The sequence below is a fragment of the Haliotis cracherodii genome, unplaced genomic scaffold, assembly GCF_022045235.1.
Source record: "Haliotis cracherodii isolate W230 unplaced genomic scaffold, xgHalCrac1.p SCAF_9, whole genome shotgun sequence".
Lineage (NCBI taxonomy): Eukaryota > Metazoa > Mollusca > Gastropoda > Lepetellida > Haliotidae > Haliotis > Haliotis cracherodii.
In genome coordinates, this window is record NW_027266343.1 from 22,822,769 (window position 1) to 22,838,248 (window position 15,480).

At 41.0% G+C, this 15,480-nt stretch overlaps 1 protein-coding gene across 1 annotated transcript in view; it reads left to right on the plus strand.

Annotated features, from left to right (window-relative positions):
• The first annotated feature begins 294 nt into the window (after nucleotides 1-294).
• LOC139452219 (hydroxylysine kinase-like) overlaps nucleotides 295-15,480 on the plus strand; it is a 184,764-nt gene continuing 169,578 nt past the window's right edge. The window contains exon 1 of the mRNA XM_071233608.1: nucleotides 295-319. The gene's annotated coding sequence lies outside the window, so the exon portion shown is untranslated. The remainder of the gene's footprint in view (nucleotides 320-15,480) is intronic.

Sequence of the window (15,480 nt, forward strand, 5' to 3'; positions counted from 1 at the left end):
ATATTAATTATATCAAAACAATGTCGAATTTCAGATTTTTATTGATCCCCGGACAATTATGACTTCTGTAAAAGAGGTCGAGCTGCAAACTCCTACGACATGTTAACAAAAATAAACATTAGAACTAAAAATGCTTATAATCTCAATGCAAGTACCCCCAGTCCTCCATGGGACACACAACTTAAAAGTAAAATGTGAGAAATAGACCACGTGGAATAAAATCTACAGGTCAGCGGTGAAAGGTGTTAGCTTTCTGTAGAGATTGTTGATTCAAGGGAGAGAATCCATTGGCATTTGATTTTTCTTCGCAAGGTTCAGGGTAGGTGTAAAACGATGACGAATCTATTGCAGATGCAGAATTTGTAGAAAAGTTTCTTGGTTTTCACAAATAATTCATATTGGCATATTTTCAATATCTATAGGTATGTCCAGGTGAAATGACACGTATCCCAATTCACTTCTCTGACTGAGAAAATATATCTAGGTCACAAAGATCACATGCAAGAGGGAGAACCATTGGGCCGACCCAATTTACAGATTTCGCTTTCATTCGTGGCATAAGTTAAAAGTTGGTAGCGGAGACTATATTCATGTACCTGATATGTATATATGGTCACTGAAAAACGTAAAATATATATACATTTATTTTTGGGTGTAGATCTAGTTAAACAGTTAAAGTAATACAGGCAAATTGTGGGAAGGGGTGTGTGGCGCGGGTGGGGGGGAGGTGTGTGTGTGTGTGTGTGGGGGGGGGGGGGGGGGGGGGGGGGGTGTCAGGTAATTTTGATGCACCAATACTGTAAAAATAATGATTAGACATTTCATTATAATTTGGAGACATATGGGTGTCCCAGTCGTCTAAGGCACCACAATTCCCTTTGCAGAATTGTGTCCCCTGGGGCACACCAGAAACCTATGATCGTGGCTTTGAATCCTGGTTTGCCCTGATTATGTTTCTAGGTTGTTAGCACCATAGGCGGTGCACCCATAGGTTTCACGAAAATGGTAAATGTCTGAGCCCAGCATCACTTCAGGCTTTCCTCCCACAATTAGCTGACAAGCCATGATGTAACAGGAATACTGTTCTAAGCATAGTAACCCGTGTAGATCCGGGAAATAGCTCTTCAGCAACCCTTGCTTGCTGTAAAATGCGACTATGCTTGTTTGTAAGAGGTGACTAACGTGATCGGGTGGTCAGGCGCAGTGACGTGGTTGATGCATATCTTCATATGCCAATTGTGTGGATCTATGCTGATAATAACAATCACTGGATTGTCTGGTCCAGACACGATTATTTACAGACCGCCCTTATATAGCTGGAATATGGCTGAGTTAGGCGTTAAACTACAAACAAACAAAATCAGAGCAGCGTAAAACCCAACTCATTCACTCTCTCATTTATACTTTGTGTGATGTACAGTTTTCAGTCACGATGAACTGTAAATTCATATAAGACCCTTGAAGATCCGGGGTAGAACAGGTCTAAACGCAATACTGTATTAAACCTAAAAAATATCCCACTAATATAGAAAAAGCATATGTTCCAAATGTATATATTAATACATTGATATTGTTTATGGCTATATCCTCTTAGGGGGTTGAAGTAGTTGAGAATTATTGTCCTGTGGAAAGGGTATGTACAATCTCATTATAATCAGATCTTAGTTCTCGCTACCGCTAAACAAAGATCTGAGGACATCCCATTACGGGTCACGTCAGACCGACCTTGCGAGAAGTTTGACCGACCAATGGAATGACCAATCAGAAGGCAGCTTTCTCGTGTTTAACGCCACAAATTTCAAATTGGTGACTACGCTTCGAAACATATTTTGACAAATTCTCGATTACAAATTTGAAAACTGAACAAAAAAAACATTCTGGAATGGCTAATCGATGGTTTAGATTGTACGGATTCAGTCGTTAAACCCGTAACTATCGTTCAGAATACCCCATGTTAAAGTTTTCGAGATTGCATGATTAGAAATCACATTCCGACTGTCACTTTCATAATCGAGTAAACGACGCACTGATTGTTCGGATGAAAGGTTGTTCTGACGTGACCCTTAATGGGATGTCTTCAGATCTTTGTTAAGCGGTAGCGAGAACTAAGCTCTGATTTTAATGAGGTGAGGTGAAATGGGGTTTAACGTCGCGTCCAAGATTATTGCACTTATATAGCGACGTGCACGTACGTGTGTGTGTGTGTGTGTGTGTGTGTGTGTGTGTGTGTGGCTGCTTGTACTAGTCCGGACTGATGCCGATTTATAGTTCTAGCTCACTGAGACACCATGCCACAGTTTAACATGAATACCCCACTCAGACACAGTATACTGATTCCGAGCCGACCAGTTCTTGTTTTAGCCCCTTAATGCCGAGCGCCATACAGGGTAACAACAAATACGATCTTTTAATGTCTTTTGGTATGATGCGGCCGGGGATCGAACCCCGGACCTTCCGCTCTCCGGGCGAACGCTCGACCACTAGACCAAGGAGGCGGTCTTGATTTTAATGAGATTGGGGTATGTAAGACCACATCATTCAACATAGTTTTATCACCGCCACATTTTTAATTGTGGAATATGTGTTATTTTAACATTTGTCTACACTTGTCAAGACCATGCAGGTAGCAGAGGTACCATACAACCCCCCGGTCCCAAGTATGATTGCCTAACTGTGGTTGCTGGTGATCTGAAGCTCGTTTTTATGTTGTTATATAGAGTCATATCTTTTTATGTTTGATGTATTAGTTTTAAATACAACACAGTGATAATCTAGTTGTTTTACTGTCCTTTGTCAATAGATATTATATATTCTAAATGTATTTATTATCCCCCGCCCAACAAAGTTGGCAGGGGATATAGAAATGGGCTCCGTCCGTCCGTCACATTTCGTTTCCGGAGCATAACTCAGAAACCATTCAAGATTTTGTCATGAAACTTTGCAGGCCTGTCAAGTACATGCTGAACTGGTGCCTTTTGCTATTTAGAAATTTTAGAAATTTTTATTTTTTACGTTTTCATGGTAACAAGATGGACTTAGGTTCTGTGAGGGTAGGGTTCGTTTCCGGAGCATAACTCATAAACCGTTTAATATTTTTTCATCAAACATTGCAGGTCTGACAGGTACATGCTGAACGGGTGCCATTTGCTATTTAGAAATTTTAGAAATTTTTATTTTTTACGTTTACATGGCAACAAGATGCACTTAGGTTCCAAACTCTTCTTTTTTTTACAATTTCCATGACAAGTTCCACCTCGGTTAAAAAAGGTTAGGGTTTGTTTAGATTTAATTATGTCATAAATTCTGCAAGAGGGGCAGGAGATATAGCCACGCTAGTGGCAAACTCTTGTTATTATTGTTTCATTGCTATATGTCTGCAATATTGCTGGTGCGATGTAAAACTTAAACTCACTTGTTCAATCAATCATTAATGCATCGTTAGCATGGTGAGAACAGTATCAGGCATTAGGTGTCATTGTGTTTGAAGCTGTTATAACCCATTGTCATAATCAACTGATCAAATATTATCATGTTATTGTATTGTACATTTATATGCCGCACTTATCCAGGTCCTAATATCTGTTCAAATATGGGTTAAGGGCGGTCGGGTAGCCTTGTGGTTAAAGCGTTCACTTGTCACACCGAAGACCCGGGTTCGATTCCTGACATGGGTACAATGTGTGAAGCCCATTTCTGGTGTCCACCGCCGTGATATTGCTGAAATATTGCTTAAAGCGCTATAAAACCATATTCACTCACTCACTCAAATATGGGTTATTTGTTCCCCTGACCAGTGGATCCATAGGCATTCCAGTTATCATTCTCAACTTTTTGGGGAGCATACAACCCAAGTTGCCTGTTGGCGCTGTAGGGTTTTTACATCCACCTCACATATCGGGGACCCATTTCCCTGCTGGGTGAACAGAGGCACATTTGAAATAAGTCATTTGTCATTCGGGTGGCACCACATGTTCTGACACTTGTGTTTCCGGTGTATGAATGTATTTGTGTTTCCACCATCTTGTCATCTACCATTGAATGAGTGGGTTCTTTTGAGTGCACAGGATGTATGTACCATACACTTGTGGTAGTGACAACACTGTAAAGACCTGCAAATATTGCAAATACTGTCACTAACGGGATCTCAGTACCTGGCACTTTAGACCACTTGCCCACTCTGCCCCAGTATTTACAGCAGCATCTGTTTATACCAGACTTCTGTAGGACCAAAGTAAGTCAGTTTTGGACAGAGGTCTGGATTAGTGAGAATGTTATTATATTATTTTATTATGAATTTGTATTTCAAATATATAACTGCTTAATTCTGCTTAAACCATAAAAGATCATATAATTACCCAAATCATTGGATCACAGTGCAATCTATTTTCCTTCTCAGTTGCCTGAGGAGTGTACAGCCCAAACGACCTGTGAAGATCTGGGTTAGAATAGCAGCAACCCATGCTTGCTGTAAGAGTTGACTATGCTTGTCGTAAGAGGTGATTAACAGGATCGGGTGGTCAGGCTCGCTGACTAGGTTGATGCATTTCACCGTATCCCAATTACATGGATTGATGCTCATGATGTCAATCACTGGATTGCCTGGTCCAGACTTGATTATTTACAGACCGCCTTCATATAGCTAGAATATCGCTGTGTGCGGTGTTAAACAAAAAAAGCCTGCTACTTGATTTTCATTTTCTGCTGGAGATAATAAGAAATAGCAAACAGAGAAGAAAGCTGAGTAAGCTCTGCGGTTATCAGCTATTGTTTTCAAACAAAGCTTCAGAACGGTCAATGTCCTGATCCTTTAACTGCATCCTTCAGATCCATGTACATGCAGTCAGTCATGCATGTTCGTTTTATGCTTTTCTCGGCTGACAAGCTACCATCATGGATTTACCTTATTTTCTTCAAGCATTTTGAAATCACCCCCAATGGGCTAACAAACCTAGGTATGTCAGTTACCTCAACAATATTACCAAGCTCAAGTTCTATGAGCAGCTGCTCCTCTGCCTAGTCCCTATTGTCAATTGCTAACCTGTTGTTGTCCGTTAACACGTTTGAGGCCCCGATCAGTGTTTCATTGTCCAGAAACCATGCTGAACATCATCTAAGATATATGACCGGTCATTGTCAGTTTCATGAAGCAACATTTCACAGTTCTCAAGGATAAGGTCTGCTACTACCTTTTCACTTAAAAATCAATGATAAAATTGCGACAAATTTCCTTGCTGTCTGGCATGGACGTCCCCATTCTTGTGATGAGTTTGGCCTAGTCCACCCCGTTGTTTAGGATCCTGCCACTGCCGTTTAGCACTGTTGTCAGTCAGTTGTCGCTTAGTCACTAGACTGTCACTTGAACTGCTAAGGTATCCACTGGAAATCCCTCAATTTTTTTCTGGGTATGGTGTTCACCATGGCCACTTGCTTGCTAATCTGAACAGTCATCAGTCACGTACTGCATGTAGTGATTCACCTCATTGTTGTTCAGTTAATCTTTTACTCTGATTTCTTGTAAGATTTTTTTATATATGGTAGTCATTCAATGGTAGTTTCTGAGAACTCCTTTTCTGATATCAGTATTTGGCCATGGCCATTATGAACATCAAGAGGTATGATCCAGACGTAATCGTTGATTTTTCTTTCTTTAGGATTTTTTTTCTCACTTGCTGTATCATGCAACTGTGATTCTGATGATTGTGGAATGGTCCTGCAACTACGCATACTCTGCAATTCCTGTCGCAACCTTTGATTTCCTCTTCTAGGTTGAGTTTCTCAAGCTCCATTTCAGGTTTTACAGACTCATCTTTCATCCCTAAAACAGAAGTCCCCTGAGACGAGTCACCATCTTTTATCGTTGTACGTTGCATGCATAGTTCACCTATGCATTTTACACCTTGCTACTCTGTCGGTGTCACTGGTGATAAATCAACCATAATTATGTTGTTTTGATGATAGGTAGAATTACTTCCCTTGTCTATCGCTTACCCTTATTGAATAAGAGTTACTCCCCTTGTTCAGAGTGCACGGTATATGCTTATTTGCGTGAGAATAGGCAGCAGTCTTGCTAGCCCAACACTTCACGTAATCATCTTTACGATGTCATCATATAATCCAGACATTCCCCCTGAACGAAAATCAGCGGGGAGTAGGATCATCTTCCCAAGGCAAGGGAGTTAACTGACTAAAGAAGTCCAATTTCCACCCTTGCCGAACTAGGCTGGAATTATGGAGTTATGTTTTGGCTGGACTAATGAGTCTATGCATAGTCCCATTAATATCACGTAACAAATCAATATCAGGTTCGTAACTGCCATGAAGATTTCGGTTGATTGAAGGATTTGCAAAACGTGTGTCGTAAACTTAACACCAACAGAATTTTTCCAAATCTTCTCATGTTTTTCATCAAGGTGCTCACGTGATTTGATGAACTTCACGAGGTAAGATCTGTTTTATTACAATATAGATCTTGATTATCGATCAGATCATCTTCAATGGGCACCACCATTATGTTTGAAGCAAATGCAAGGGATATGAGAGCTGACATCTGATTGGTAAAGAGGAGCAACATAGAAGGGACATAACTTGTAATAGCTTTAGGTGGCGCTATGATCCAGCCCAGTTCGGCAAAGGTGAAAACTAGACTTTCACTGTCAGTAAACCCCCTTTCCTCGGGAAGATTGGCATTTTAGAAGCTCTTCAATTGTTGACGACAAGGAGTTTTTGTCGGGAAAAGTGACGGACGGTAAGTTATTCATGACAGCCCATCACTTGGGCTGGGACAAAGTTTACGATAGTGAACTCTTGAGATGTTCTGAAAGTGAATTGCAAAGGTTATAAATTGGAACGTAACCTTCATAGACTGAAGTTAGAGAAGAAAAAGGAATATAAAGTGATCGCACTTCTCATGAATTGAACAGTTCAAGCAATAATGTGACTTGAGACCAAGGGGAGCCAGTGGCAGAGCGTCAAGGACGGTAAGATGGTGGTGCCCTTGCATCAGATAAACTGAGAAACTGATTTTGAAGGGAATAAGGGAAGGTTTCAAGTTATTACTATTCAGGAATGTATCACTGTGACATCTTGTTTATTGAGGAATCATAGGTCGGCATACGAGTATAAGTTTTTAGCAGAAAAGCAAATTAAGGAAGATCTTGGTAGTTATGTATTAACAAAGGAAAAACATGACATTGTGACCCCACTTGATGTGATTCCAAAGTCCGAAGATAAACTACGACTCATTTGAGATAGGAGCCTTCGTTTAAATAGTGGAATGAACAGTTTCATGGAATATTGTGACTGTTCTTACATGAATATTAAACATGCAATTAAACATATTAGGAAAGGGAGTTTTTAGCAAAGGTTGACCTGAAAAGTGCATATACATGTGCAAATTCATTTCAGTAGTCACAAGTTTACAGGACTTTTATGGTTCTTCGGAAGGGACTCTGACTGCACTTATATGTATGACACCAAATTGCCTTTTGGTGCCTCCAAGAGTCCTCGTATTTTTCAGACTTGAGTAGTGCTGTTTGTTGCATTATGAAACAGCACTATAATTCCAACTGTCATTGCATATTTAGATGATTTCTTGATTATTTGTGACTCAGCTGAAGTCTGTGCAAAAGGACTTGTGAAATTGTTGGAAGTGCTTCGTTTTCTGGGATTGATTACAAAAAATGGAACAAGGTGGATGGTGCTAGCCAGAATATTGTTTTCTTAGGAATTGTGATTGATACCACAAAATGTGTGCTTTCCCTTCTTTCAGACAAAGTGAGAGATGTCAAACAAGTGCTGTTGGAATTCAAAAATAGGAAACACGCAACAAAAAAGCAGTTGGGAAGTTCAATTGGAAAGCTCAATTAGGAAAGTATGGTTATGAAAGGAGGAAGAACATTTTTTAGAAGAATTATCAATCTAAAAAATACTCTGTAGTCGAAGAAAGATATGGTACATTTGAATGATGACTTCCATGAAGATCTTTCCTACCTTCGTTCAATGGCATGATTCATCTTGACTCTAGACCCATTAGGACTTTACAATGATGCATGTCTAAAGGGTGGAGGTGCTCATTATGAGGGAGACTTTATGTATGTCAATTGGGACACAGATATGCCATCTGTGTGTGATCAGCACATTAACTGAAATGAAGCCTTGATTATTATATTATCAGTTATGAGATGGTGTCAGCACTTCACTGATAAGTGGTTTTTATCATTACCGATAACGTAAATGATAATTATCAAATATGCAGATGTCCAAATCTCCCTTCTTATGTATGTAAGATACGTGTTCTGGCATCTTGTAACTGTGTATTGCAAGCTGAATATATTCCAGGACATCAAAATGTTGTTGCCGATTCTATTTCAAGAATTCATGAATTCAGTTATTTTATTAGCGTCAGATTGGGACGAGCATGGCAAGTGACAGAGGAAGCTAAGAAGCTGGGTAGTTCGCATTTGTGATTTTATTAGCGTCAGATTGGGACGAGCATGGCAAGTGACAGAGGAGGCTAAGGAGCTGGGTTGTTCGATGTTATGTGATTTTATTAGCGTCAGATTGGGACGACCATGGCAAGTGACAGAGGAGGCTAAGGAGCTGGGTTGTTTGATATTATGTGATTTTATTAGCGTCAGATTGGGACGACCATGGCAAGGAGGCTAAGGAGCTCGGTTGTTCGATGTTTTATGATTTTATTAGCGTCAGATTGGGACGAGCATGGCAAGTGACAGAGGAGGCTAAGGAGCTCGGTTGTTCGATGTTATGTGATTTTATTAGCGTCAGATTGGGAGGAGCATGGCAAGTGACAGAGAAGGCTAAGGAGCTTGGTTGTTCGATGTTATGTGATTTTATTAGCGTCAGATTGGGACGAGCATGGCAAGTGACAGAGGAGGCTAAGGAGCTCGCTTCTTCGATGTTATGTGATTTTATTAGCGTCAGATTGGGAGGAGTATGGCAAGTGACAGAGAAGGCTAAGGAGCTTGGTTGTTCGATGTTATGTGATTTTATTAGCTTCAGATTGGGACGAGCATGGCATGTGACAGAGAAGGCTCAGGAGCTTGGTTGTTCGATGATATGTGATTTTATTAGCGTCAGATTGGGAGGAGCATGGCAAGTGACAGAGGAGGCTAAGGAGCTCGGGTGTCCGATGTTATGTGATTTTTTTAGCGTCAGATTGGGAGGAGCATGGCAAGTGACAGAGAAGGCTAAGGAGCTTGGTTGTTCGATGTTATGTGATTTTATTAGCGTCAGATTGGGAGGAGCATGGCAAGTGACAGAGAAGGCTAAGGAGCTCGGTTGTTCGATGTTATGTGATTTTATTAGCGTCAGATTGGGAGGAGCATGGCAAGTGACAGAGGAGGCTAAGAGGCCTGGTTGTTCGATGTTATGTGATTTTATTAGCGTCAGATTGGGACGAGCATGGCAAGTGACAGAGGAGGCTAAGGAGCTCGCTTGTTCGATGATATGTGATTTTATTAGTGTCAGATTGGGACGAGCATGGCAAGTGACAGAGGAGGCTAAGGAGCTTGGTTGTCCGATGTTATGTGATTTATTAGCGTCAGATTGGGAGGAGCATGGCAAGTGACAGAGAAGGCTAAGGAGCTTGCTTGTTCGATGTTATGTGATTTTATTAGCGTCAGATTGGGAGGAGCATGGCAAGTGACAGAGGAGGCTAAGGAGCTCGGTTGTCCGATGTTATGTGATTTTATTAGCGTCAGATTGGGAGGAGCATGGCAAGTGACAGAGAAGGCTAAGGAGCTTGGTTGTTCGATGTTATGTGATTTTATTAGCGTCAGATTGGGACGAGCATGGCAAGTGACAGAGAAGGCTAAGGAGCTCGGTTGTTCGATGTTATGTGATTTTATTAGCGTCAGATTGGGAGGAGCATGGCAAGTGACAGAGGAGGCTAAGAGGCCTGGTTGTTCGATGTTATGTGATTTTATTAGCGTCAGATTGGGACGAGCATGGCAAGTGACAGAGAAGGCTAAGGAGCTTGGTTGTTCGATGTTATGTGATTTTATTAGCGTCAGATTGGGACGAGCATGGCAAGTGACAGAGAAGGCTAAGGAGCTTGGTTGTTCGATGTTATGTGATTTTATTAGCGTCAGATTGGGACGAGCATGGCAAGTGACAGAGGAGGCTAAGAGGCCTGGTTGTTCGATGTTATGTGATTTTATTAGCGTCAGATTGGGACGAGCATGGCAAGTGACAGAGGAGGCTAAGAAGCCTGGTTGTTCGATGTTATGTGATTTTATTAGCGTCAGGTAGCCATATAAAAATAGTAGGCTATTATTCATCCATTTCTAAATCATGTTTCATTATGAAAGTGATCTGTGGAATAGCACATAATTCTTTTGTTGTTTTTGACCCAGCTACAAGCCAGCTACTCTTGTAACCCTGTGTATTATTTCTTTTGTTTATCTTTGTTTATACTTGTATGGCCTTTTTGATCCAATATTCTACCATGAATTTGGAAAATACTCAATTTTGATTGGTCAGAGATTATCAAAACACAATAAACCCCCTCTGATTGAACAGACGATTTGATGGCCGCATTACCACAAAAGCTATTATTTTTAGAACAGTTGTTCTTTTGCAGTCATTTTTGGTAGGCCTATTTAAATAATCACATGTACAATTATAGGTTACAAAATGCAAAAATGTGACTACTACAATACTCAAAAGATGTGTGGCAATACATTTTGTGCACAAAACACAATAGATATCTACAAAGCAAATTTATTTCAAGTTTTGAGGACAACAGAAAGCTTGCTATTTGGCGCTTTTATGTATACAAGTGTGACATCATGTCTTTTGCATCACAGTGATGGATATGACGTCATAATAGTTAGTGATGTGCGGTGTAGAACAAAACATTTGCAAGGCTTTCTTAGTTTTCTTTAGGGGTGCCCACCTCATGGTTATGAAGTTGCCATGCTTACATGCTTGTTGTGCAGTGGAACTAAATATATTTTTTAGCATAGTTTAACTTAAATGAAAACTAATCTAAATTTGAATGACTTACAGTTTAAAATGAACAAGAAACTAAACTTGATAACTTATTAAAAACTGTGGAAAATCTACAAGGAACTATGTGACAAAATGATGCATAAACTTGAAATGAAAGAAATTAAAAATCTAATGCTAATTCTAATGCTAATGCTAATTCTAATTCTAATTCTAATTCTAATTCTAATTCTAATTTCTAATGCTAATGCTAATGCTAATGCTAATGCTGATGCTATTGTTGACTGGCTGAGAGTATGTGTACCGTATGTCATCCCTGTGGTAGTCCAAAGCTAACTGACGCAACTGGCTGATTGATACCCGCTACCTCATTATACCTCTGCACAACCCTCGCATTTCACGTGCAGTCACAGCCATACGTTGGTGTGTTCTTGCGATGCGATCTGAATTCATCGGGTGCGTTTTGCAGAACACTTCTATATTTAAAACTGACATGTCTTCAAAATAGTTTATGACTGCACATGAAGCACGATCTATAGGCTCTGAGTGTGTTTTGGAGAACCTTTCTTATTAACCAACATGTCTTCAGAAGAATGCTTTCAGTGCCTGTCATATGTTCGAGTGAAGTATTATGCTTGAGCATATAGAGCACAATATTCAGTGTAAAGGCTGTTGTCGGTGATTCCGTAACTTCTGATCGACAACCCACTCAAAATACTGGACTCAGCTCATTAGTTCGCGTTGTTTAGTCATGGTAGAATGGAGATAAACGTACTGTGTTTTTAACATAAAGCTAGGTTACCCTTAGATTTGACCTTGCTAAATTTAACATTTGAAACCTCACACTGTTCCAAATTCAATTATAGCATGGTTAAATGTACAGGTAAGATAGCTCTTCATTGAAAACAGACCCATGACGATCCGGGTTAGAATAGATCTTTAGTAACCCATGCTTGCATCTTTCAAGAATATTTAACAATAATGCTATGGGATGGTCTTATGACAAAGGATGTATGGTACACCCTTAACAGTTTGCTTGTACAAAGTACAATATTTTCCATGATTACAGGCTGAATTTGAACCAAATTCACACCCAGGCATCATATTTCTGCAGGGCTCAAAGAAACTAGGTATTCTCTGAAAATGGTCAAAATTGGCTACCATGCTGTTATCAAGTATCTCCTCCAGCTGCTTTCCATGTGACATGACATCAACTTTAGGGGATGATGCTTCTTCCTTTGCACCTGTTAAGAGGTTGATAGCAGAGTTCAAAAGGGAAACAGAGAGCTTTGAAGATGATCCAAGATTAGGGAGACCACTAAGGAAAATGTTGATAAAGTACATGATATGATTTTTAGTGATGTCGTGATTCACTGTACACCGATGTATTGCCAGCAAACTTTGCATGATACGATATCTGATACACTTAATTTGGCATCAATTCACATTTAACTTCATCTTGATTGTCCATGTTGATCTTGCATCGATATCAATAAAGTATTTTCTTAATTCCTAATGGTCGTCTTTCGGATGCGAAACCCTTATTTTCTCTTACAGTATATGTTGATGGTTTTTAGTCAGTTGTCAGTTGTCCTTCTTGACCTTTATGAGCGAGTCTTTTCTCAGCCTAATGACTGGGCTTTTCTTGACAAAATGTTCTTTATGCAGTATCAAGATACGTAGTGAGGCTTCTATATAGAGAATACTACACTCATTCTCGCTAGATACCATTTTTACTAAACGAGTGAACCTTTTATGGTATCTGACCGAGCGAAAGCGAGGTCAGATATCATAGAAAGTTCACGAGTTTCGTAAAAATGGTATCTAACGAGAATGAGTGTGGTATTTTATTTATTACCCACGTTAAATATGTATGCAAGTGTAAATAAATATTTAACTCTACGGATATGTTCACTGTGTGGGTGAGCAGTGTTAGTGTATTCACCATGGCCGCTGTAACTCTACAGATATGTTCTCTGTGTGGGTGAGCAGTGTTAGTGTATTCACCATGGCCGCTGTAACTCTACGGACATGTTCTCTGTGTGGGTGAGCAGTGTTGTGTATTCACCATGGCCGCTGTAACTCTATGGATATGTTCTCTGTGTGGGTGAGCAGTGTTGTGTATTCACCATGGCCGCTGTAACTCTACAGATATGTTCTCTGTGTGGGTGAGCAGTGTTGTGTATTCACCATGGCTGCTGTAACTCTATGGATATGTTCTCTGTGTGGGTGAGCAGTGTTGTGTATTCACCATGGCTGCTGTAACTCTACAGATATGTTCTCTGTGTGGGTGAGCAGTGTTGTGTATTCACCACGGCCGCTGTAACTCTATGGATATGTTCTCTGTGTGGGTGAGCAGTGTTGTGTATTCACCATGGCTGCTGTAACTCTATGGATATGTTCTCTGTGTGGGTGAGCAGTTTGTGTATTCACCATGGCCGCTGTAACTCTACAGATATGTTCTCTGTGTGGGTGAGCAGTGTTGTGTATTCACCATGGCTGCTGTAACTCTACAGATATGTTCTCTGTGTGGGTGTGCAGTGTAATGTATTCACCATGGCTGCTGTAACTCTATGGATATGTTCACTGTGTGGGTGAGCAGTGTTGTGTATTCACCATGGCCGCTGTAACTCTACAGATATGTTCTCTGTGTGGGTGAGCAGTGTTGTGTATTCACCATGGCTGCTGTAACTCTATGGATATGTTCTCTGTGTGGGTGAGCAGTGTTGTGTATTCACCATGGCTGCTGTAACTCTATGGATATGTTCTCTGTGTGGGTGAGCAGTGTTGTGTATTCACCATGGCTGCTGTAACTCTATGGATATGTTCTCTGTGTGGGTGAGCAGTGTTGTGTATTCACCATGGCTGCTGTAACTCTATGGATATGTTCTCTGTGTGGGTGAGCAGTGTTGTGTATTCACCATGGCTGCTGTAACTCTATGGATATGTTCTCTGTGTGGGTGAGCAGTGTTGTGTATTCACCATGGCTGCTGTAACTCTATGGATATGTTCTCTGTGTGGGTGAGCAGTGTTGTGTATTCACCATGGCCGCTGTAACTCTATGGATATGTTCACTGTGTGGGTGAGCAGTGTTGTGTATTCACCATGGCCGCTGTAACTCTATGGATATGTTCTCTGTGTGGGTGAGCAGTGTTGTGTATTCACCATGGCTTCTGTAACTCTATGGATATGTTCTCTGTGTGGGTGAGCAGTGTTGTGTATTCACCATGGCCGCTGTAACTCTACAGATATGTTCTCTGTGTGGGTGAGCAGTGTTGTGTATTCACCACGGCCGCTGTAACTCTATGGATATGTTCTCTGTGTGGGTGAGCAGTGTTGTGTATTCACCATGGCTGCTGTAACTCTATGGATATGTTCTCTGTGTGGGTGAGCAGTTTGTGTATTCACCATGGCCGCTGTAACTCTACAGATATGTTCTCTGTGTGGGTGAGCAGTGTTGTGTATTCACCATGGCTGCTGTAACTCTACAGATATGTTCTCTGTGTGGGTGAGCAGTGTTGTGTATTCACCATGGCCGCTGTAACTCTATGGATATGTTCTCTGTGTGGGTGAGCAGTGTTGTGTATTCACCATGGCTGCTGTAACTCTACAGATATGTTCTCTGTGTGGGTGAGCAGTGTTAGTGTATTCACCATGGCCGCTGTAACTCTACAGATATGTTCACTGTGTGGGTGAGCAGTGTTGTGTATTCACCATGGCTGCTGTAACTCTACGGATATGTTCTCTGTGTGGGTGTGCAGTGTAATGTATTCACCATGGCCGCTGTAACTCTATGGATATGTTCACTGTGTGGGTGAGCAGTGTTGTGTATTCACCATGGCCGCTGTAACTCTATGGATATGTTCTCTGTGTGGGTGTGCAGTGTAATGTATTCACCATGGCCGCTGTAACTCTATGGATATGTTCTCTGTGTGGGTGAGCAGTGTTGTGTATTCACCATGGCTGCTGTAACTCTATGGATATGTTCTCTGTGTGGGTGAGCAGTGTTGTGTATTCACCATGGCTGCTGTAACTCTATGGATATGTTCTCTGTGTGGGTGAGCAGTGTTGTGTATTCACCATGGCCGCTGTAACTCTATGGATATGTTCTCTGTGTGGGTGAGCAGTGTTGTGTATTCACCATGGCCGCTGTAACTCTATGGATATGTTCTCTGTGTGGGTGTGCAGTGTAATGTATTCACCATGGCCGCTGTAACTCTATGGATATGTTCTCTGTGTGGGTGAGCAGTGTTGTGTATTCACCATGGCTGCTGTAACTCTATGGATATGTTCTCTGTGTGGGTGAGCAGTGTTGTGTATTCACCATGGCTGCTGTAACTCTATGGATATGTTCTCTGTGTGGGTGAGCAGTGTTGTGTATTCACCATGGCCGCTGTAACTCTATGGATATGTTCTCTGTGTGGGTGAGCAGTGTTGTGTATTCACCATGGCCGCTGTAACTCTATGGATATGTTCTCTGTGTGGGTGTGCAGTGTAATGTATTCACCATGG